We start from the raw sequence: 23,656 nt of genomic DNA on the forward strand, positions 1-23,656 counted from the left end.
GGGAGGGAAGAGGGAAGGGAGGGAGGAAGGGAGGGAGGAAGGGAGGGAGGGAGGGAAAAAGAAAGAAAGAAGAGATGTGTGTCATGCCATTTCAAAAGCTTTGAAAGCCCCTTTCATATCTGCTGAAAGCAAAAGAGGGAGCCGGGTAAAGGAGAGAAACAGACCGACCGCACCAGGAATATGACTTTAATCAGTGAATGATTGGTTTTAACTGCCTATTTGATTGGATTAACAAATGCCTGAGGGGTGCACCTAGGTATGTCTATGTAAGCATTTCCAGAGGTGGTCAGATCTGATGTGATGGCTCTGACCATCAGATATATAACTGGCGATTAATCCCATCACAAATTCATAAGGAAATGGTCTTGGTAGCAAGCAGGGGAGGGGTAGGTGGTACCTAGTCAGAAATTGATCACCTGCAGGGGTATCCTAGGAGTTCTGCTTTTGTTGTTGTATTTTGGTTTTGTTTTATTTTTTTAAGGGGGTGGGGGGCGTGCAGTGTACACACGTGCATGCAAGTGCCTGCAGAGGCCACAAGGGGGTGTCAGATCCTCGGGATTGAAGTTAGGCGGGTGGTGGTGAGCCTCCATCATGGGTGCTGGGAACCACGAACCACTCAGGTCCTGTGAGAACCTTCAAACAGTCTATGCTCTTAATTACTGAGCCATCTCTCCAGTACTTTGTGGGGGCTGGGGGGGACGGGGGAGAGTGTTTTATCTTGTCCTGGATTCTTTTTGTATCCTACCATTTTTTTTTTCTCTGCTTCCTGTCTACCATGTCCCCTGCCCCAACTGTGACAGACACCCAAGAAACCATGAGCCAAAATGGAACCTTCCACCCTTAAGTTGCTTGTGTGTGGCATTCTGTCTCCTCAACAGGGAAGATAATACCCTACTACAGGGTGGCATCAGTGTTACAGTGTTATTAGTGTAGGAGACAAACAATGGTAGTTCACTGTGCTCTTAAGGATACAATAATGTTTTATCAAAGGAAGGAAATGTTATTTTAATGCTATAAGATTGTAACTAGTTTATTTTTGTATTTTTTTTTTGCTGTTTTCCCAATTTACTAGGACAAATATCTTAAATCAGTAAAAAACCTCTCTCTTTCCTCTCCCTCTGTCTCTCCTTCACCCTCTCTTCCTCTTCCCTTATCTCTCTGGAAACAAGGTCTCCCATAGTCTAGGCCAACCTTAAACTCTGTGCAATGGAGGATGACCCTAAAATTCAGATCCTCCTGCCTCCACCTTCTGAGAGCCAGGATTAACAGATGTGCAACATCACTTGTGATTTATGGGCTGCTCTGGATGGAGCCTGGGGCTCTATGTGTACTAAGCAGGTGCTCTACCAGCTGAGCCAAACCTCCAGCCCAATAGAAACGTTCTCAGCTGACTCACCACACTACCTGGCATCCCACATTCTGGTTAAACACAGATACAGCTGATACCCAGGATGCGTGGGCAGCTTCATGGCTGTTAGACATCCCTCCACCTATTGGGTTCTGCTCTTGTCGTCGCTAGACTCCTGCACCTGCCAACAACTCTGTCGTGCCCCCTCCCCAACCTCTTCTTGCCAGCTGTGCTTATTACTGTAATTATATAATCTTATTAAATTACATAAACTAATGACATTATGTGAGAAAGGGGGAAAAAAATGTGGATGGCAATTGAGTAAAACCCAAGCTGAACATTTTAGAAAGATGGAAAAAGAAATGTCCAGATGAGAAAGGTATGCCAAAAGAGTTGGGAAAGTTCATAAACCGAACACTGGCTTTGCACACAACACCATAGCTTCTCCAGAGAGTCTAGAACGCAGGGTCCGATCCTGTTGATCTCAGGGACTGTGACATGATATACCATCTTCCTACCAAAACTGTCTCTTTTCAGAGGGTTAACAGACTCTTTAAGAAGTATAGCTCAGACACTGGACGATGGCTCAGTCAGGAAGGTGCTGGCTCTACAAGTGTGAGGACCTGAGTTCAATCCCTGAGAACCAGTGTAAAAAACCTGGTGTGGCTGTGTGTACTTGTAGTGCCAGGACAGGCAAGGTGGAGACAGGCAGATCTCTCAGGCTTGCTGGCCAGCCAGCAAATTTGAGTTCCTGATCCCTCAGAAGACATGGGACAGGAGGATTGGGGGAGGGGTGGGCAAAACAGATAAATGGGTAAAGCCTGATGTTTGAGTTCAGTTCCTGGGAAAGAACAGTTACCTGCAAACCGTCATGACATATACTTGTAGGCTCACACACACAGGCACACACCACACACAAACACATACCACACTTACACACCACACCACACTCACACTACACACCACACCACACTCACACCACACTCACACTACACACCACACTCACACTACACACACCACATACACGTACACCAAACACACACACCAAATACCACATACTCAGTCACACTACCCACACATACCAAACACAAACACACACATCACACACACCTCAAACACGCACATAAAACACACACATATCACACACACACACACACACACACATACACACCACATACACATACATTAAATATGTTTTTTTTCAGGGGGGAGGTTTTTTCAAGTGGAAAGTACTGCTTCCACACATTAAAAACCTTTTACGCATACACAAGGAGGGTGATATAGGACAAAATGCAAGCTAAGGGAACAGCATGAGGCTTGCTCTGTCTGAGTGAGCAAAGCACTTCCCAGACCCAAAAGGTTGAAACACTTAAGAACTAATCAGCTTCTAAACGCTGACACCATTGCATACACTAGCAAGATNTTGCTGAAAGGACCCAAATATAGCTGTCTCTTGTGAGACGATGCCGGGGCCTAGCAAACACAGGAGTGGATGTTCACAGTCAGCTATTGGATGTATCACAGGGCTCCCAATGGAGAAGCTAGAGAAAGTACCCAAGGAGCTAAAGGGATCTGCAACCCTATTGTTGGAACAACATGATGTACTAACCGGAACCCTGGAGCTCTTGTCTCTAGCTGCATATGTATCGAAAGATGGCCTAGTCGGCCATCAATGGAAAGAGAGGCCCATTGGACTTGCAAACTTTATATGCCCCAATATAGGGGAATGCCAGGGCCAAAAGAATGGGAACGGGTGGGTAGGGAAGTGGGGGGCGCTATGGGGGACTTTTGGGATAGTATTGGAAATGTAATTGAGGAAATTATGTAANAAAAANATTAAAAAAAAAAAAAAAAAAGAACTAAAAGCCCGTCAGGCCATGCTAGAGGCAGCAGACCCAGGATGCAGGAAGAGGCATCAGCAGGGACTGGCTATGGATAGCTATTGAGTCTGAAAAGAAAGATTGAAACCATTGGCTTGTCAATCCATATGGTACTGAACTCCCAAAGGATGTCCCCCACGGAGGGGACAGCTTCATTTTAAATAACATAAAAGGGACAGAGGTGTGGCTCAGTAGTGGAGAACAATAGGCCACACAACAAGGCCACACCTCCTAACAATGCCACTCTCCATGGGCCTATTGTGGCCATTTGGCTCACTGGACAGCCAACCGAGTCGAAGCAGTAAGCTCCAGACCAGAGAGAGACCCTGTCTCAAAAACAAAACAAAACAAAGCAAAAACCACGAATGTGGATGGTATCTGAGGAATGATACCCAAGGTTATACATTGACTGTCAAATAAAAGTATAGATGTATATGGGCACTCACCCACACTCACACATACACCTGAAGACTCAAGTATACATACAAATACACCAAATATACTAGTTGGACACCTGCTACCCAGACTCTAAAATCTGGCATGTCAATCTCACAGAAAGTGTCAAATTCTGGTGTTCATCATATTTCAAATTTTTTAGACTTTAGATGCCCCCCCCCAACCTGTACTGGTAAACTGTGAGCCTCCAGGCTGAGGGAGCTGGGAATGGGAGTTCTTTCAAAAGTTCCTCAAGTAAACAGGAAATTTAGTGTCAGCCAAGCCTGAGAAACAATAGCTTGTCATATTCTCTGCGCTCCAGTATGTGTCTAATTGTGTGTGTGTGTGTGTGTGTGTGTACTCGCAAAGTGAGATTTAAACAAGAAATGCCATCATTCTGGAAAACGTTTCCTCTGCAATGAGACCATAATTTAAACCAGTTCTCTGCACTGTTAGAATAAAAAGAAGCCTGGGTATTTTATTTAATCCCCAGAGAGGAAGGTCCTCTGTAGGTTTACCCTTGTAGCCAACATCTAGAAGCAGTAAATGGCCCAAGTTCTATTTTCGTGCACACAGAGGACACAGCCAGACACGTGGTAGCTTCCTCAATCCCTCCCCACTAAGTTTCTTGAGACAGCATCTCTCACTGAACTCAGAGGTCACCCACTGGCTACACTGCCAGCTTAGCAAGCTCCAAAGAATGTGCCTGCCTCTCCCTGGCATCCCCAGTATTAGGGTCACTGGTGCACAATACCACACCCAGCTTTGCATGGGTGCTAAAAATCCACACAGCTCCTCATGCCTGCACAGTGGATACTTTATAGACTATTAGACTAAGCTATTTCCATAGCTCCCAGAGACAGGTCTTTATATCACATAGGGATCAGAGAGAATGCAACAGGGAAAGAAAAAAAACAAGGACAAGATACCCACCAAGGACCTCTCACCAGGACACCTATCTCCTCCAGCTAAACCCTACCCCTTGAAGTTTCCACGACCCTCCAAAATACTATCACCTTCAGGGAATCAAGTTTTCAGCATTCTAAGGGAGACACTTCATGTTCAACTGAGGCAAACGATGCCCAGTGGGATGAAGGCCTTGAGAGACAGTCTGATCCTCTGATCTGCATCCAGCAGTGCTCTGCAGTGGTCCAGGCCAACCGCCAGAGACTTGGCTGCAAGATATCTAAAAGCTCTTGGCTGACCTAACTCCCCTGTAGTAATCAGACTATTGCTTACAGTCCGGTGATGGCAGGTGAGTCCAAGACTTGCCAAAAGAAAACCCCTCATTGGCCATTTTTATGTCCATATAAAGCCTTTAGCACGGTGACTGGTACATTAAACAAGCGCTCAGTAAGTGTTCTGTGTTGTTACGTTTATTACTGTTAGCATTGCTATCGGCACCTTCATCATCTGAGTCTTCTACTTCTCGTACTTAGAAAAAAATCCCCTCATTAAGTACAAGAATGCTGCCTTCCTGCACAGGTGATTTATTGCTATATAAAAAGTTAGTGGCTTAAAACAAGAGCCACATTTATTTTTTGCTCATGAAGTTGCCATTGGGTCAAGACTTGGGAATGGAGACATCTGGTGTCTAGACTAGATCACTTGGTATCAGCTGGGGGAGGCTGGGGGGACCAGGAGGCGAGGTCAAAGTGATTGGAAGAGAAGCTAACTTATGTATCTGATGAGGGTATTGGACAAACACTTCCAGAAGGGGTTCCTTGGGGAACCTATCTCTTTCCAGGTGGACTGTGTAACATGGATCCCAGGTAGCCTAGGTTTTGTGTGTGTGTGTGTGTGTGTGTTGTTGTTCTCCTCCTCCTCCTCCTCCTCCTCCTTCCCCTCTTCCTTCTTCTTCTTCAATGGTGGCTCCAGGTTTTAAACTTCGCCTTCCCAGAAAGCCTCTAGGCAGAAATTCTATTATCCTTCATGACCACAGCCTTGGAAGTCATGAGGCATTCTTTCCATTGAATTCTGTTCACTAGAAGTAAGACACTAAGGCCAGGACATAAGCCACCAAAGGAAAATTAAATGCCACCTTTTGATCAGAAGAATGTCAAAGAATGTGCAAAGAATGTTTTAAAACAAAATCATCGTATCTGGAAACATTTTCTGTTCCAGAAGATGCAGGTCTGGGGGCTGAGAGAGGACTCAGTGGTTAAGAGCATCTTTGGATCTTGCAAAAAAAAAAAAACATCAACAACAAAACAGACCTAAGTTTGACTCTCAGCATCCACATCAGGTGACTCACAACCACCTGTAACTCTAGCTCCAGAGAATCTGACGGGCAGATGTCGTTGGTCCTCCGATCCAGGGCGACACGAACGACTCAGACACGGGTCGGGTTCACACAGCAACATTACTTCTGGGTTTTTCCTTTACAGCTCTCTTCCCCAGCAGCTTCTTCTTAGGGCAAGGGCTAAACTACTCCTATTACAACAGCTTCTCTTACTCTACTTCTACTCACAGCAAGGGCTAAAACTACTCTCTTCACTACTTCTGGCTTCTTCCTAGGGCAAGGGCTAAACAACAACTCACTACTTGCGCTGACTAACCTCCTTCTAGCTCCACCCCACCTCATCCAATCAGAATTCACACACACTCCAGGCATGTGCTCAGGTCGTTCACAGATAGGCTGACAAGTCCCGATCACGAGGAACAGTCCAGCCTGGCAAGCAGTCCACGCATGCAGCCTCACTGCGCATGTTCAGGCAAGGCAGTAAACAAGTGGGTTTCACGGGGCCTGCAGCCGCACCCGCTTTCCACAGTCAGACCTCTTCTGGTCTCTGTCAGCACTATACTCATAAAGTATACACTCATATCCCTATACATATAAAGAAAAGTCTTTTAAAGATCCAGATATGACCAGTTATAACTGTAACTATCATATACAATAAAATGTATCCACATCACTAAATGTACCTTAAGTATTTATTTAGCAAGTGTATACACATACATGTGGGTATGTGTCCACTTAGGTATGCATATGTGTGCAAGTGCATTCGTGTGGAGGTCAGAGCTCAACCTCAGGTGGCATTCTTCGGGAACCATCCACCTTGGTGTATTTTTGTTTGTTTTTTTTTGTTTTATTTGGTTTTTTAAAGCAGGGTCTCTCCTTGGCTTGGAGCTCACCCATTAGGTTAGGCTGACCAAGTAGATTGCCCCAGGGGGTCCTCCTGTGTCCACTTCCCCAGTTAGATTTCCAGGCATCTGCTGTCAGATCTGGCATTTTCACCTGTGTCAGACCTGCAGGCATGTCAGACCTGGCATTTTCACCTGTGTTAGGAAGTGATGGAGCCATTAAGACATAGGGCATACTGGGTGAAAGTGGAGTCGCTGGGAGAGCCCTTGAAAGAGATACTGGACTCCTAGACTGTCCCCCGCCTTTTTTCCTCTCTTTCTGCATCCGTGAGCATCTTTCTCATCCACAGACTTTCACTGTGATGTTCCAGCTTGCTACAGGCCCCAAAACAATGGGCCAAAGAACCATGACTAAAATAAACCTTTTCTCCTTTTAAGTTGGCTGCCTTAATTATTGTGTCAACAGCAACGCAACGCTGACTAATACACATCACATCTAACTTCAGGACCCCTTCATGGTCCCATGTCCTGGACTTCAGGTGATTATAGTGGGAGCAGACTGCGTTCAGGTCACTTCTCCAACCCCTGTCTGGCTTTCAAGAGAAACACTTCTGAAAGTTAACCTTCGCATGAAGAAAATGTGACACTACCTTTCTGGGGTGGGGGTGGGGGCCGACAAACAGATTGAGATCTCCCATGACTTCAGGGAGAGGGTGGGGAGGCAATGAGACATGGCCTAGCTTTACTTCTGCAAGCTAAGGTTTGAATGAGGAAGATGAGGATGAAACAAGTCAGACATGCACAGTGAAGTCAGACATGCGCAGTGCCTCCCAGCATGTGGGAGGCTGATACCTGAAGATTCTAAGTCCAAGGCCAGTCTGAGTATACCTCATTTCATTTCTGTTGCTGTGATGAAATACTCTGACCAAAAAAAACAAACAAAACAAAACAAACAAACAAAAAAAAAACACTGGGGGGAAATGGAGATTTGTTTCAGCCCACAGTTCCAGGTTACAATTCATCACTGAAGGGAAGGCAAGGTGCCAGGAGCCTAAAGCAGCTAATCACATCACACAAGGTCAAGAGCAGAGAGAATGTACGCAGGCTCACTTGCTTGCTTTTGCACCGGTTGATTTCTCAACCCTTATGCAGGTTAGGACCCCTGCGTAGGGAATGGGTCTTCTTATCTCCATGGACTTAATCCCCACAGACAGGTGGATACATTAATCCAATGTAGACAACCTCTCACGGAGACTCTCTTCTCAGGTGATTCTAGGTTGTGTGAAGTTGACTGTGCTGGCAAGTTTTATGTCAGCTTGGCAGGAACGATAGTCATTTGCGAGCAGGGAAGCTCAACTGATAATATGCCCCCCGCCAGATTAGCATATGAGAAAAGTTGTGGTGTATTTTCTTAAATAGTGACTGATGTGGGAAAGCCCATCCCACGGTGAGGGGTACCACACCTGGGCAGGTGGTCCTGGTATATATATTATAAAGCAGACTGAACAAGCTAATAAGCAGCCTTCCTCCATGGTCTTCAGTACCTATCTTCAGTTCTTTCTTCCAGGTTCCTGCCCTGCTTGATTTCCTGCCCCGATTTCCCTCAGTGATGAACCGATATGGAGAAGTGAGAATGAAATGAGCCCTTTCCTCCCCAAGTGACTTTTGGTTATAGTGTCTGTCGCAGCAGTAGAAACCCTACGACATTGACATTTAAAGCTAACCATTACACTGTGCTGTGGAGTAAGTTCAAGGCCAGCCTAGGCTACAGAGTGAATTCAAGGCTCACCCCTTTATTCAAGAAACTCCCGGAAACAGTTCCACTACAGGAAGATGAGAGGCAGGGGGGAAGTGGATTTTAGAGAAACTTGGCAAAAGAGCAAAGTTCATTAAAGAGCTCCATTTTTATCTCTGAATGCATTTCGGTAATTGCTCGAAAGGCCATTGGGCGACTTTGGCAACAAATGTAAATGTTTGCATGATTTAGAACGCAGAGACAAGCAGAGGCCAGGAGTTTTGTTTTGTTTTGTTTTTTAATTGCTAATTCTTAAAGTAATCTTTTCTGCTTGCCTCGTCTTAGCGCCAGTTTCTATCAGCTGTCATAAAGGCAATGCATATGTTATTTAGCTGTTAGAGCTGCAAACAGCTGCTGCATATCTCAGTACTTATTGCCTCGGCTCTGCAACTGAAACCATTCCAACTCTCTGTGAACAGAGTCTGCAACGCTGAGAAGACACCTGTTTTCTTAAAGCCAGGGGCCGATCGAATACAGATGCTGGCTTGGAAACAGGTGGCTTTCGGAGCTGGAGAGATGGCTTAGTAGTTAAAAGCACTATTGCCCTTGTAAAGGACCCAACTTCAGTTCTTAGGTTAGTCAGCTCACAATCAACTGTAACTCCTGCTTCAGTGGACCCAAAACTCCCTTTTGGTCTCTCTATCTACACTCACATGCACAAAACCACACATAGACACACATGACTTAAATAAAGATAATAATAAACAATAACAATAACACTTAAAAAGACGATGGTGGCTTTCACTTCAGCCACTTTCTATCACCCCGTTTATTGTTTAGGTTCAACGAGTATTTGCTGATTGCACTGAGAACAGACACTGGGCTCTGTGGCAGAAGCACACTGAGTAAAGGGTTTGCCCACAAGGGTAAAGATCTGAGTTCGATCCTCAGCATCCAGATTTTAAAGTACAAACCTAGAGACAGTGGCACACACTTGAACTCTCAGCAACGAGGAAGCAGGGACAATCAGAACCCTGGGGCTCACTCTCCAGCTACCTTGGCCTATTTTATAAGCTCCAGAACACTAAGAGACACTGCCTCAAATAAGAGACAAAGTAGCAAAGAACAATTAAAGTTGTCCTCTTGTCTCCGTGTGTATAAACGTACCTCACTGCATCCCCTCCCCCCCCCCACAGACACAAAGATATGCGCGCGCGCGCGCACACACACACACACACACACACACACACACACACACTGTAGGACCATGAAAGGCAGCCTGGTCCCTGGTTGAGCTAAGGCTAGAAACCCCGATGACCCTAAATGGACAGAAGGTGTTTTGCACTGCTCCCGGGGAACTAGGCTCCTGGCACGAGGCCACAGCCCACCATAGATTTGTGGACATCAATCACTTAGGAGCAATGCCCCCGAAACTCCTCCACAGGTAGAGGACATGACCTGTGGTTATGTAGACTCAAGTCATATCTCCATTTTAATAAGGTACCTAAAGACCTGGAGGACTTAGCCAATTAACTCTCCTTCCCAGACACTCCTCCCTGCAAAAGGTATTTAACCTCAGGCCCGCCCTGAGAAGCGGGGTAGGATTCCACTCAACCACTTTCCACCATGACAGAAAATGCCATAAAACCATGGACTGCCTCTTTTCACCAGGATCTGCTGTAGCAATGGAGAAGCAATAGAGAAGGCTTTTGCCTAAAGAGCCATCTACTCTCCTGTAGAAGGCCTTTCTGCGCTCTCAGCCCAGCCACAGCTCAAACCTGCCATAGCCACCTACAAGCCAAAGACTATCCTCGCGGGAGGGATCCAGCAGGAGCCCCACCCCCACCCCACTCTTTTCCCCCCTCAGCCTCGGGCTAGATCCCAGCCTGGGTACCCAAGAGCCTGAGGGCACCAGCATCCTTGTAGGCCCAGGGACCCCAGAGCCAGCACCAGTTGTCCCCAGGACCACAGACTACACTTCTCCAGCCTCAGAATGGTGTCCCACAGCTTCCTTACAGCCCAACACTTATCCAGTGATGGCGTGGGGGTAAGCGCAGTTGACTTCCGGTGTCCTGCCTCCCTGAGTAGCAGAGCCCTGTGGCGGAGTGAATGCGGGACCCCACTAACCCTATATCTCACCAGCCATACACTCACATTTTAAAAAAAAATCAGAGCCAGAAAAGAGCTCAGGGGATCATACCTGATGACCTGAGTTTGACGCCCTGAGATCCCTATGTTGGAGGAGAACTGAGCCCTGAAAGTTGTCCTCTGACCTCTATATGTGTATCACAGCATGAGCCATGATGAGGCACCCGCCTGACACACGAGGGCCTGACTTCAGTGTTCAGATCCTAGATTTAACGGCAACAAATCACAGTGAAATCTTGATACAGTGGTCCACAGCTGTACTCTCAAGTGATGAGGAAGCAGAGACAGTCAGAACCAGCCTACTTCATGACCTCAGGGTCAGTGAGAGACCCTGCCTCAAATAAACAAAGTAGACACCATATAAACAGATAACTGCAAAAACTGAAAAAGACCACAAGAGAGGCAGGAGGCACAATGACAGTCACCTTTACACCTGCAATTTCAGTACTCAAGACACTGAGGCAGGAGAATCATGAGGTTTCTGTTAAGCCTACATCACAGAGCAAGACCTTGTCTCAAAGAGCGGAAGGACAGAAAACAGAAAACAAAACAAAGAAAAAAAAAAGATATGAAGCACAGATAGATACCAAGCACAGATAGATGACCTATTTCTTAATAGATAGATATCCCATGATTCCCTTGATGCCAGATCACTCTGGCATTAGTGATGCCAGTAACATCAACATTGTGGTTGATCATGATGGTTTCAATAAGGTGGATAAGGGAGCTCTCATAAAGATCACAGTGAGAAATACAGAATGGAGCCTGGCAATCCCATCAGAGGGATACGTGATCGACTTTGATGCTTCCGCAGGACGGATGTGCACAACTATATGGTTATGCGGGTGCAGTGAGGGCCCAGAGCAGAAGCCAGGGAACAAAGCTTGCCTGAGGCCTGCTGAGCACTGTCTAAACAGAAGAAATTAGCAACGGGCGCATGTCAGCATTCCCGGCCTGTTGTGCTAATTTCCTTGCGATATAAGCAAAGCCTTTTAATTAACTTAATATCAATTTCACTTTTCTCACATTTTATTCTAATTATGGGCTGGATTTAAAGCTCACACAGCATAATTTAGAGCCCTAAAATTAACAGCTTTACAACTTTACACACGGGTGACTGCTAAGCCTGAGTGACTACAACAGTTCCCGTCATCGGCTGTGGAGGGAGGCTCATGGTCTCGCCTCACTCCTGGCCACTTCCCCTCTGCAGTCCCAGGACCAGATGCCAGCTGACAAATAGTTGTTTCACACCTTGGGCTCAGTAAGTGCCAACTGTGCAGTGGGTGACTCAGAATGGAGCTACTGGTGGGTGTCTCTAGACAACTTATTCAAATCTCTTGAGGTCCAGCTTCCTTGCATATGAACCAGGATAATGAGATAAGTAGGTTTGGTGAAGGAAATGCTCTAGATGTTGTGGTTATTACAAGAAATTTTCCTTGAAGCCAGGTGGTGGTGCACACTTTCAATCTCAGCGCTCGGGGGACAGAGGTAGGCAGCTCTCTGTGAGTTCGAGGCCAGCCTGGTCTACAGAATGAGTTTTGGGAAAGCCAGGGCTACATAGTGAAACCCTGTCTCAAAGAAAAGAACAAATAGAAAAGAAGGGGAGGGGAAGGGTGGGGAGGGAAGGGAAGGGGAGGTTCGGTTAGGTTTCCTGTAGGTTCATGTTTTTGAACACTTGATGGCGCTGTTTGGGGAGGTTATGAAATCTTTAGGAAGTGGAGCCCTGCTGGAAGATGTCACTGAAAGTGGGCTTTGAGGTTTTATAGCCTGGCCCCCACTTCTCTTCCTTCCCCACTTCTCATTTCTATGTATGGATGTCATGCAGTCTTTCTAGATCCTGACTGACAGTCACTAGCTGCTTAAAGGAAAATTCCCTGCAAGAACCAAAGATGACCTCTGGCCTCCACAGGAAAATGCACACACATGTGTACTTGCATACATACATATGCACAACCCACACAGAAGGGAAGAAAGAAGAAAGAGAATAGACCTAAAACCCAAGTCTCCTGATTCTGCCTTCAGGGAGGGAGAAGATCTAACATCCCTTGACAGCCCACAGGACACCCTCAGGTAAGAGCTCAACACACTATTTGGCCTCGTCTCTGAGGCTAGGGTAGAGGCTCTTCTGGAATCCTGGTCCATGCTCACTGTGGACATGTTCCATGGCAGCTTAAGGATGCGGCCACCCATCTTCATGTCAGAGAATTGTTACTCAGGCATGGCAAAGCTGGGGCTCAGCAGTTAGGAATGACAGGTTGTTATTAAAAGGGAAAACTCTATCAGGGGCAACGATGACTGCCATCCACATGTCACCAGAATACAAAGATGGATGGAAGTGATTGCTGTGGGCTAGGAAGGTCTTACTGCATCCACGAGACCTTGTTTTTATTCTAAGTGCTAAGGGGGTAATGAAAGAGGAAAGGGGTGGGGCAGAGAAGAGGAAGCAAAGAGACAGCAAAGGTAATAGATGTCCAAATTATCCTTCTTTTATCCTTTCAAATGCTGAGAGAAGGGGCTAGAGAGATGATTTGGGGGTTAAGAGCATTTGCTGCTCTTGCAGAGGACGCCTGAGTTCGGTTCCCATTGAGTGTAAGAATTCAAGCATGTAGGCTGGGGAAACAGGTCACTCCTTAAGGTGCTTGCTGCACAAGCCTGGTCTGCAGAACCCATGCAAAAAGGCAGATGTGGTGCACATCTGTAATCCCAGAACTGGAATACAGTAGAAGACAAGAGGATCCCTAAGGCTCACTGGACAGCCAGTCTAGCTGAGCTCTGGGTTCAATGAGAGACCCTGTCACAAAAACTGAAAAATACAAGTCCAGGGACATGACTTTTCTAGCAAGATGCAAGGTAGAAACAGAAGTGCCCAGAAGCTCACAGGCTAGCTAGCAAAAAATAAGAGAGACCCTGTCTCAATAAGGTACAAGATAAAAACCCACACCCCAAAGTGACCCTTTGACCTCAATAAGTATACTCTGTGGCATGCATATGCCTGGACACACATCCAAGTCTGCCATATCTTTCAAGGTAAAAAAGCGAATGAGGAAGGCATTTAAAGTCAACCTCTGGCCTCTACACCCATGTATACACATGATCTTGCACCTGTGCACCTGCGCACATGCATGTGGGGGTGGGAGCATAGTGCACATGCGTGAAGAAGACTCCTGGTGGTTAGAAGAATGCATCTGATCCCTTAGAGTCGGGGTTATGGGTGTTGATGAGTCGCCCAGTGAGGTGGTGGAATCTGAATTCTTGTCCTCATGATTAAGTACCAAGTGCTCTTATGTGCTGAGCCACCTCTCCAGCCAGGCTCTCACATCCATCCTTGGTGCAGCCTTCTGCAAGGAGCTGGTTACAAAATCACAGGCAGAAGCTGAGAAGACAGCCTAACTAGTAAAGCACTTGCCTAGCAAGCATGAAGACCTGAGTTCCATACCCAGAGGGACATAAAAAACTAGGTGTGGTCTTGCATATGTGTAATCCCAGCTTTGTGCAGGGGTTGGGGGTGGGGGAGTGGGGAATCACTGGTCAGCTAGTCTAAACTAATGAGCAAGCCCAGACAAGTGAAAGACATTGTCTAAAAAAGTCTAGGTAAGCATTCTCTACTTGGTGACAAGGCCATACTCAGTCATCAATGTGAGTGGCCAGCATCCTTTAAAGGGGATTTGACATACCGCAGGACACCCAAAATCTTCCAGGAGCTGCCTGATCATACCATCCCAGATGAGACTTTCCTCTTCAGAAGTTGATTTATAGCTGACATTTCTTACAGTAATATAAAGCTAACGACCCTAATACTTAACAGTCCGTTACAAAACAAAACACAAAACACCTGGACTGGCCGGGTGGTCAGTGGGTGAAGCACTTGCCATGACAGTTTGAGGACCAGAGTTCAAATCCCAAGAGCCCACATAAAGCCAGACACTGTAGAATATCTCTGTGATTTCAGTGCTTCTACCACAAAAGAGAAGGTGAAGGCAGGAGAATTCCTGGTAGCTGCCAGGTCAGCTAGCCTGGCATATGGGACCAGAGACCTTGTCTCAAACAAGGTAGAAAGTGACATGTAAGTCCTGAGGTGTTCCTCTGATCTCCACATGCACACCTTCAATCATACACACACACACACACACACATACACACGCACACGCGCGCGTGCACTGTACCTATAATTAAACTTAACTAATAAACGGAGCACAGGAAGAGTTTAATAATGGTAGCTACTAATAAAAGAGTCAACTATAACAACAGACTCTAACAAAAGTTGTGTGAGTGGCTCAAACTTTATCCCTCTATCTCTCCCTCCCTCCTCTTCTCTCTCTCTCAAAACATCTTATTGTACTGCTGATTGCCCATGGCCCCTAGTAATTAAAACTACAGAAAATGAAACCTTGGCTAAGGGGCTAGGCTGCTGTAATAGGCTGCCATTTCTTCTCCTAGACCTCGAAAGGCATTGTCAGTAGGAGGGGAAGAGAGATAAGGAGGAAAAGAAAATGAAATAAAGGACAGCTTCCGGCAAACACAGGAAAGAGACAAAGAATCCCAAATTAGTCTGGCAGGTTCGGGCGACCCACAGCCCAACGCAGAATCAGGGACCTTCTTAAAACATTATGAGGTTTGATTTGGCCATATTTTTGTGATTCAAAACTCTCCTAGGTGAAGGAGGATAGGACATGGCAGAGCCAGTCACAGTTGGCACCCAGCAGTAACCCCAGGAATGGGGAGGCTGAGATCACAAATGTGAGGCCTGCTGGTGCTATGTAAAGACCCTGTCTCAAAAGTGACAAGAAGAATATTCGAACCAAAAGTATCCCCTCCTAGCCCCCTGGGACCATATAGCCAGGGTCACATTTTGCTGTGTTTTGGCTTGCTTGGGAAGTATTTATTGAGCGACTGCTATGGTCCAAGACACCCATGGGCACTGAAGATGTTATGCGGAGTCGGGACATAGATACCTTTTAATCAGTTGCCATTGCCACAGCTGCCATTGGCATGGGTACTCATGTGTATATGTGTGTGTGCACACGTATACAAACATAAGCACGTTTGGGGAGTGCCGACAAATACGTGGTCAGATACTCATGCTTCTGTATATAAATATGCGTTTGTGCATGTAGAGGTCAGAGGTTAGCTATGGCTGCTGTTCCTCCTTGCTCTCTGAGACAGGTTCTCTCACCAACCTAGAGCTTACAATCCGGCTGGGCTGGCTGGATTATAAAACCACAGATCTTCCTATCTCCATCTCCCCAGAGCTGGGATTATAAGTGTATGCTGCCACACCGGGGTTTTTCTTTTAATATGGCTTCTGAAGATTTGAATCCAAGATCCTCACGCTTGGGCAGCGAGCAGGGTACCAACCAAGCCGCCACCCCAACACCACCCACCTCCATTACCTACATCTTTATCCTCAATTCATCCTGACATACCGCGACCCCACTTTATAGCTAAAAAGTGAAGCCACTGACCTGAAATCACAGAATTCATAACTTGACAGATCTGGAAATGAAACCGGGCCCTGTCTGACACCCCTTCACAACCTTTCTTCCAAAGATATCCCAAAGACTTGCAGGTTGTCTGATCTCACTGCTGTCACAGGCTGTCACAAGGACTCAGGTCCCTCTTGCCTACGCTCCTTTTCTTCCTGACATGACATTCTTCAGCCTCATGGCTGCGCCTTCTCCCTTTCCAATCAGGGTGCTCCCAATTTGGCAGCAAGGGAAGGTCAGAGGTGGATGGATCTCTTTGATGATCGTGGTGAGGAGGACGCTGGCTGTTTCTCTTGCTACCTCTGGGCTGGGCAGGAAGCAGCGGCTCCCCTCTGGCATGGTATCTAACACATACACTATTCAGACAGACCTATCTGCATGGTTGTGCTATCCAAGAATGGAGTTTCTCATTTCTCCAGAATGACCTGGGTTCAACCAGATCCAGGACTAAAGGCATTGAGACTGGCCCAGCAACCCAGACTCCATGGGTCAAGTCTTCTAGAACATGTTAACCTTGCTTCCAGACCCTGCTGGATGCCTGTACCAAGCATAGCGAAGGTATGAAGGATTGGTCCTCTGCAGTGGATTTTTGGTTTGTTTGACAATTTAAAGATTATTTTTTATTGTTATGTATGTGTATGATTCTGTGTGTGCAGGTGCCCACAGAGATCAGAAGAGGTTTTTAGATCCCCTAGAGCAAGTGGTTCTCAACCTGTGGGTTGCAACCCCTTTAGGGATGGAGAGGTCACACGACCCTTTCACGGGGGCCAAATATCAGATACCCTGCAAATCAAATACTTACATAATGATTTGTAACAGTAGCAAAATCGAAGTTACGAAGTAGCAGTGAAAATAATTTTATGGTTGGGGGATCACCATACCATGAGGAACTGTATTAAAGGGTCACAGCATTAGGAAGGTTGAGAAACACTGCCCTAGAGCTGGAGTTACAAGCAGCTATGTATCTATCACCTGGCGTGGTTTAAATAGAACTCAGATTCCCTGCAAAAGCAGCCAGTGCTCTTAACCACTGAGCCATCTCTCCAGGCATTTAAAAAAAAAAAAAACGATTTATTTATTATTTTTATTTTACATGTACGGCTGTCTTGCTGCATGTATGTATGTGTATGCTTGGTGCCTGTGAAGATCAGAAGAGGGTGCAGGATCCCCTGGAACTGGAGTTAGGGATGATTGTGAGCCACCATGTAGATGGGGGGGGGGACCAAACTCTAGTCCTTTACAAGAATAGTGAGCCCTCTTACCTCTGATCTGTCTCCCCAACCCTGCATGGGTTAGATTTAATACAAATACTTCTTGTCTTTCTCTCCCCTCTCCCTCTCCCCAAGAAAATGTAGGTACCACTCAGCACACACAGTCTATGTAAAGACGCCTTCATCTACCTAGGAAAAGGGGAAACAATGCAAGGCTTGCCTCTGCCATTCACCAAAGATGGCCATTCAAACGACTGGACTGGGAGGCGGGGGGGAGGGGGGACAAAACTGTTCACTATGATACACACCCATCATCCTGGCACCCTAGAAATGGTGACTGGAGGATGAGGAGTTATAGGTCACCCTCAACTACTTAGGGAGCTTGAGGCCAGCCTTCACTGCCCGCAGTCCTGTTCTTTCTCTCTCTAACCTGCAGTCAAAAGAGAGGAGAGTTTCCCCTGTGTTCACTGTGCCAACTCACTTTCCCTGCCTAGAGATTTTTGGCATCTAGCCCTTGGGTTATGTGGAAATGTTTTAGGGTTTTGCTTTTTGTTGTTGTTGTTTTTCCCCCAGTTTCGGATTTCTGTTCCGTCCACTCTTGTGGCTTAGAGGCAGGAACAGGGTAGGTAATTTTGACTTCTCTCTATTTCCGCAAAGATTTTTCAATTTCTCCAAGCAACCTTGCTTCTATTCAATATCCCTCTGAAATCTAAATTTGGAAACTAACTCGAAATCAATTGCATTTCCTCTTACGACACAGCTGCCCAGGGCTGACAGAGAACAGGGCCGAGGCTTGGCTGTGCCTACTTCCAATTCACTGTGCTGGGTACTTTGAGGGGGGAGGGACTCGCACAGACCCCCTCCTCCTCTCCCCTATACTCATTGCAAGGGTACTGAAAGAGAGGGGAAACGCCATATTCCTAACCCTTCTCTTGCTAAATCACGCCAGCTAAATCTAACAATATCTCTGTTTCTCACCTTTCTCATCTCTAAAATGAGAGAAATAAATAACTTCCTTAGAAGGTGACAGAAAAGGTGACAGGAAACCAAAAATTGCTTACCTTGTGACCTGGGGATTTCCAACAAGGAAATCAGTGTCTGGGTCTAGAAGAACCATCAAGCAAATGCTTTTAACAGATTTTAAGGGTTTTGGCTTTCTCCTGTATGGTTTTTTAAAGATTCTTTTCCAGATGATCTATGAGTTTATTTTATGCTACAAGAGACAATATTAAATTATACTCATAATATAAAGTCATACTCCCAAATATACTGATACTGGCTAGTGTATAACCCAGTATACCAACTTGCTTCCGAGCTCCTTGATGTAGCCAGTTCCTATCATGCAGGAAGGAAAAGAACAGAGCAACTTCAAGATAGGACAAGCAAGATGAAAGAGTCAAGATATTGGGGGCAGAATGGGAGGACAAGGTGAGGAAGGCAAGGCGGCGAGGGTAAGGTGGGGGAGAGGACAGATGAGGAAAGATGCTTTGAAGAAGATGACAGGGTCAACATGGTAAAGGCCACATGTCAGAAGCCAGAAAGCAGTGGCCAGATGGCATAGCCATGATTGCAAAGTCAAGATGGTGGAAGCAAGAAAGCACAGGCGAGATAATGGAGGCATTATGACGAGAAGACGGTTTTCTCACACTCTATCTTTCCAGCTAAGTTCTTCCCGCCCTCTCCCTTCACCACGCCACCCGTCCCAGCTTTTGCAAGCTCTAGATTATTTTCTCTATGGCTATCATTTCCCTCCTGAAAACCGGTTCCCAGCCAGCTATCAATAAACCTCAACTGCCTACCGTATACACAAGGCACAGATGGTAAGAGATGGAGGTAGGATGTAAAAGTCTAAAATAGGGTGCCAGCCCTTTAAAAAGCCTAGTCATTTCTGGACTCCAAAGCTAAACCCACTGAGGAGTAAGAGTCCAGGCTGAGACTGCAATGTGATGTCACTAAGGCCCTGAACAGCTCAAAGCATCAGGACCGTTGCCCATATAACATCCAACAACCCTCACCCACAAGAGCCAAGCTTGGCAGGACGAGCAGAATGGAGGAGCATGCAGTAAATTCCAGTAAAACCAGCTCTTCTCAAAGACTGACTTACAATGTGGAGGCTAAGAAGCCTGAGGTCAAGGTGGAGTGTCTCAGCAAGTAGGCAGAGGTGAAGCTAATCATGAGAACAAAGTTGGAGGTCCTAACAGAACTGCCTGGGCAGACTTGTGATCTCAGCATTGGGGAAGTAGAGGCAGGAGGAGTAGGAGTTCAAGATCATCCTTTGCTACTTAGGGAGTTTGGGGCTAGCCTAGGATACATGAGACCCAGCCTCAAAACAAGCAAAACCAGCCAAGCAAACCAAAACCCAGCCAGAGGAAGGTGGAATCTCCATGAGTCTCTCTTGCTAGACCTAAGAAGCCACAGGTGGAGTTTAAGTAACCCTGGGAGCTTTCTGTCTATTTGTATGTCTTTTGTTGCTCTAGAGATCAAACTTGGGACCAAGGCAAGCATTCTACCACTGAACTATATCCCTAGATTAGTTCTGTGCAACTTTAAAAACGCCAACTTCATATGGCACTAAGGAGTTGGATGTGAGCTCCTGTCACTCGCCCAGTGCCCAGCTCCAGCTCAGGAACAGGACCCTTGAGTTCCTGGTCTCCTTTGTTGTCAGTGGCAACAGGTGGAGACAGGTGCACAGCACAGATACAAATGAAGCCCTGACCTCCATCTCTCCATATGCCAGGAAGAGCCCACCCCTTCCTCCTGCAGCCTCCCGGTACGGCAGACGGCCTAGTATAACAGATGGAACACGCAGTACCCAAACCAAGAACAGACAAAGGCTGGTGCCCCTGAGGTAGGGTGGAAACAAGGAGGGTCTTCTCTATAGCACGACTTTCCCTTGCTCTTACCCACCAGGTTGCATGTTCTTACAAATCACCTTCAATGCTCGGAAAGACAAATTCTGCCAAATCCCCCTTGGAAGTCATAGCTTGCCCAAGAAAGCTCTCAACTGGACTTCACTAAGCCAGCTTTGAGCCTTCCTTCTCCTAACTCCCCACTCAACCAGTCAATTCTTTTTTTACCTCCCTCCCTCCCTCCCTCCCTCCCACCCTTCTTTCATTTTGAGGCAAGGTATCATGTAGCCCAGGCTGGCCTTGAGCTTCGTAGATAGCTAGCCGTTTTATCTTGAAGTCTTAATCTTCCTTTCTGCTCCCTAGGGCTGAGCTGGGAAGTTTGTGCCACCACTCCTGGTTTATGTGGTGCTCCGGATGAAACTTGAGGGCCCATGCAAGCCAGGCAAGGGCTCAACCAAGTGAACCACACCCACAGCTCCCTAGCATGGATGTTCTCTACAAAGCAAAAAGCTAAGAAAAAGAATCCAAGACCCAGTGCCCCTTGGGAGCAAATCTTGGCTTCTTATAAGTCCCACCCATCCTGCTGGCTTTGTCATTTGAGTGTGTTTTCTGTCCTTACTAGGTCTGGTATAGGCAGAGGCTTCTCAGATGGAGAGTGGGGAGTTCATTAGAGGCAAAGTCTCAGACCCTACTCTCTGCCTATTGAAAAAGAGCCCCTAGGACATGTAGCCATGTGTTCTGCATCTGTATAGGCGATGCAAGTCATTTTGATAGTAATGTCCAGGCAGGTTAGTGGGCACAGCAGCCAAGAGCCTCCACCCTAAAGTAACAAGGTCCAGAGTCATTTTTTAAAGCCCCCAAAGTCACTGGGTAACTGCCAGCAAGTTTCAAAGAACAAATAAGAACAGGTGCCTTGCAGGGTTAGTGCAAACACTAAGGGGGTCGTGTGCATCTGCTACCCCTAAAAAAACACCACACAGGGATCTGAGAAAATAGCTCATTGGGTAAAGGACTTGTTAGTCTTTGCCTTTGATCCTAGTGCTGGAGGGCCCAGCCAGTCTAGCCAAAATGGCAGACTCCAGGCTGGGTGAGAGACAATGTTTCAAAAAGGAGGGAGGGGTGGAGAAATGATTGAAGAAGACGCCAGACACTGACCCCCAGCTTCCACGTGTATGTGTACATACGCATCCATACCAGAATACATAAATAACAAATAGTACTACATAGAATTAGGATTCCCATTAAGAGATGTGGCCATAACATATTTCATGTCCCTAATGGAAACGATTGCATCAGTGACCTGTGTCCCTGCATCAGTGACCTGTGTCCCTGCATGTAGCTGGAGAGTGAGCAAGCTCTGACTACTTGGGGGAGTGGGGGGTTATCTCATGAATGTGTTTCTGCAGGTATCAATTCAGAAAAACAACTCCCACTTCCCTAATGTGGGTTAGCCAGGCTGGCCTTACATGTCTGATTCCCCTGCTTCACCTCCACAGTGCTGAGTCCATATATTTTTAATTGCTCAGGGTCCATTTTGTCTTGAGGGGTTTTGGAGAAGAGCTTCAAACACAGCCTTGGTGGGCTGCCCTGATGGCCTGGCCTCATTACTGGTGAGAGGTACAACTGTGAATGCTAGAAAGTGCGTCAAAACCCACTGGATACTTATAGTATGATGCTAAGAGGACTAGGACATCTTTTCATGAATGCAAGAGGCTGGTTGCACCCCTCTCCTGGAATTACCCAGAAGGGATCATCAAAGGGCAAGAGCAAAGCTGTCTTCCTCAGTCCTCGGCCACCTGTCACGGGGCTGCTCAAGTTTACACGGGTTACGGTTGTACCTACAGATCCATACAGTTCATTTATCAAAAATAATTTTTTTTTAAATCGTATATACTTTTAAAGTCAGAGTTTGTGGCTAGTGGGGTAGCCTAGTGGGTAAAGACAGAGAAGTCTAAAGAGGCAAGATCCATCTTCAGGATCACATGGTAGAAGGAGAGAGCTGAGTATAATAAATTGTCCTCTGGTCTCCATATGTGGTCTGTGGTATGTGTGCAGCTTCCCCAAATACAATACAATACAATGCAATGCAATGCAATGCAATGCAATGCAATACAATACAATACAATACAATACAATACAATGCAATGCAATGCAATACAATACAATGCAATGCAATGCAATGCAATGCAATACAATACAATACACACACACACACTTTTAAATTAAAATTAGGTAGATATAAATTTGTGTCTTGGGGCTAGGAAATTGGTATGGTTGGTAAAATACTTGCCAGGCAAGCCAGAGGACCTCTGAGTTTGGTCCCTAAAACTCATATAAAAAAAAAAAAAAAAAAAAAAAAAAAAAAAAAAAAAAACAACTGGGTACAGTAGCATGTATGTGTAGTCCCAGAGCTGGATTCCTGGGGTTGCTGGTCAGCCCGCCTCACTCATTCTGTGAGTGAGTGCCAGATCAGAGAGAGATCCTGTCTCAAAGAAATCCAAGGTAAATGTACCTGAGGAATGACATTCAAGGTTGACCCCAGCCTCCAAGTGCATACACATACATACACACACACACATACACACCCCTGCATCCAGACACATGAAAAGAAATTTATGCCTTATAACCAAGAACATGGGCTTTGTGGTCAACCAGAGTCCAAACTACTACTTACTAACACCAATCAGGACTTAGGCACTGTGGTTCACTTCCCTGAGTTTGGTTTGTTCTGTTCTCCTGTCGGGGAGGAGCCAGAACCTCCAAGGACTAATGGTTATGTCCCACCATGCACGCATGGCTCTTAAAATGCTCTTCTAGCACACAGCAACGACTGACTTATTAGCAGTCGTGACAAGAGCTGGCAGTTCCAGGCCCTGGTAACATGCAGAAGGTTGGGAACAGAAAGCCAGACTTCAGTAATCACTATGTCTTCTTTATATTATTAGACTACGTGACACTGTGAAGACAGCAAGCATCCAGGGACCATCAGTCCCTTGAGCCAGGTGGAAGCAATATATCAACACACACACACACACACACACACACACACACACACACACACACACAGGCTCTTCTATGGCAACTCATTTAGAATAGTTTAGATGAGACAAGTTCTGGAAAAAGCTACAAACCTGAATGCCAAGCCTCCTTGTTTGGCTTAACTTTGTGAACAAACCCCTGCTTCCCAGACCCTCTAAGAACTTGACCCTCGATTGCCACATGGGTCGGGAGTAGACTGGTTGTTAATAGACCACCTTGCACCCAGGCAGTGCGGAGGAAAGAGTCTGCATTCTTAGTGATGCAATCAACCTAAAGGAATAATGTATTTACTCGAGCCCTCACTTTGCAAGCCATGACACTCACTTCCCTACCAGCTCCTCCATCAAACAACCATGAACTGACAGCTATTTCCTTTCTAGAGGTTCCCAGCCTGCAGTACGTTCTAAGCTGGAGTCACGAGCAGAGACCAAGAGTCAACTGTAG

The 23,656-nt window shown here is 46.3% G+C and overlaps 1 protein-coding gene across 1 annotated transcript in view; it reads right to left on the reverse strand.

The window, feature by feature from the left end:
* Galnt17 (polypeptide N-acetylgalactosaminyltransferase 17) overlaps window positions 1-23,656 on the reverse strand; it is a 429,898-nt gene that overhangs the window by 404,275 nt on the left and 1,967 nt on the right. The window lies entirely within an intron of this gene.

The sequence above is a fragment of the Mus caroli genome, chromosome 5, assembly GCF_900094665.2.
Source record: "Mus caroli chromosome 5, CAROLI_EIJ_v1.1, whole genome shotgun sequence".
NCBI lineage: Eukaryota > Metazoa > Chordata > Mammalia > Rodentia > Muridae > Mus > Mus caroli.